An 848-nucleotide genomic window follows, 5' to 3' on the forward strand; every position below is an offset into this window, starting at 1 on the left:
CTGCAGCATGCCAGGCTTCCCTGTCCTTCCACTATCTCCTGGATGAGTTGCTCAAACTCATGTCCACTGAGTCGATGATGCCATCCAACCATCTCATCCTCTGTCGCCCTCCTTCTCTTCCAGCCCTCAATCTTTCCCAGCATCAGGGTCTTTTCCTATGAGTTGGCTCTTTGCATCAGGGGGCCAAAGTATTGGAGCTTCAGCTTCAGCATCAGTCCTTACATGAATATGCAGGGTGGAGTTCCTTTAGGATTGATAGGTTTGATTTCCTTGCAGTCCTAGGGACTCTCAAGAGTCTTCTCCAGGACCACAATTCAAAAGCATCAATTCTTTGGTGCTCAGCCTTCTTTATCATCCAACTCTCACATCCATACGTGACTACTGGAAAAACCATAGCTGTGACTATAAGGACCTTTGTCAGCAAAGTGACGTCTCTACTTTTTAAGGTGCTGTCTAGGTTTGTCATAGTTTTTCTCCCAAGGAGCAAGCGTTTTTTAATTTCATGACTCCAGTCACCGTGTGCAGTGATTCTGGAGTCCAAGAAAATAAAATCTGTCACCGTTTCCACTTTTTCCCCATCTATTTGCCATGAAGTGATGGGACTGGATGCCATGATCTTTGTTTTTTGAATGTTGAGCTTTAAGCCAGCTTTTCAACAACAATAATAAAAACTTTAAATTTCATTCTTGGGCTGGGTTTCCCATCCCACCTGCAGGGGGAAACATTCTAATGCTTTTCTCTTTTCCCTCCAACCTCTTTTATGACTTTCATCCCATCCTTTGCTGTGACCTTGCAGGGTGGAGGGGAAGGAAGGGCAGGAAGTGCTTGTATAACTTGGAATTCCGTGA

This window comes from Ovis canadensis, chromosome 23 (assembly GCF_042477335.2).
Source record: "Ovis canadensis isolate MfBH-ARS-UI-01 breed Bighorn chromosome 23, ARS-UI_OviCan_v2, whole genome shotgun sequence".
In the NCBI taxonomy this organism is placed as follows: Eukaryota; Metazoa; Chordata; class Mammalia; order Artiodactyla; family Bovidae; genus Ovis; species Ovis canadensis.